At 55.8% G+C, this 740-nt stretch overlaps 1 protein-coding gene across 1 annotated transcript in view; it reads left to right on the forward strand.

Annotated features, from left to right (window-relative positions):
* The window catches only part of ZNF41 (zinc finger protein 41), an 18,176-nt gene that overhangs the window by 299 nt on the left and 17,137 nt on the right, over positions 1–740 (forward strand). The window lies entirely within an intron of this gene.

A 740-nucleotide genomic window follows, 5' to 3' on the forward strand; every position in this document is an offset into this window, starting at 1 on the left:
GGGGGGTGACGGGGGGAGGGGGGGGAGATCGGGCTGGGGACCGCAGGCCCCACGGCAGAAATGACCACCCTTCCAAGATGGCGACTCCCGGAGAGAGGTTCCCAAAGGGACAACCATGTTAGCTGCCGGACAAAACTCACTAAAGCAAATTGGAGAGGCCCCCTCAACTCCCCCGACACGCACACGCACGCAGAGGTGATCTGGAATTGCAGATCACTCCCCAGGCGACACCGAGCATGTGCAGGATAAGAGGCCCTCCAGTGCACTTTCATCACTTAGGGCTCCTGGCCTGAGTTTAACAGGGGCGGCGACGAAGGGCCAGGAAGGCAGCCACGGAATTCTGTGGGTTTTATCACGTGGATTTGGTCCTCAGTGACGGTGCCCTGTAGGGTGAGTGAAGGGGCTTCCGTGAGGTCACTTAGGGGGCGTGCAGAGGGAGTGGGAGGACCTGCCTTTGAATTGGTTGGTCCTCCTGCATCTCTGTTTTCTGTGTCATGAATTTCTGCCCTTGATTTCATTCTTTTCTTTTTTAAAAATTCTTATTTTGAGCCCTAACCGGTTTGGCTCAGTGGATAGAGCATCAGCCTGCGGACTGAAGGGTCCCGGGTTCGATTCCGGTCAAGGGCATGTACCTTGGTTGCGGGCACATCCCCAGTAGGGGGTGTGCAGGAGGCAGCTGGTCGATGTTTCTCTCTCATCGATGTTTCTAATTCTCTATCCCTCTCCCTTCCTCTCTGTAA

Source organism: Myotis davidii, unplaced genomic scaffold (assembly GCF_000327345.1).
Source record: "Myotis davidii unplaced genomic scaffold, ASM32734v1 scaffold2786, whole genome shotgun sequence".
NCBI lineage: Eukaryota > Metazoa > Chordata > Mammalia > Chiroptera > Vespertilionidae > Myotis > Myotis davidii.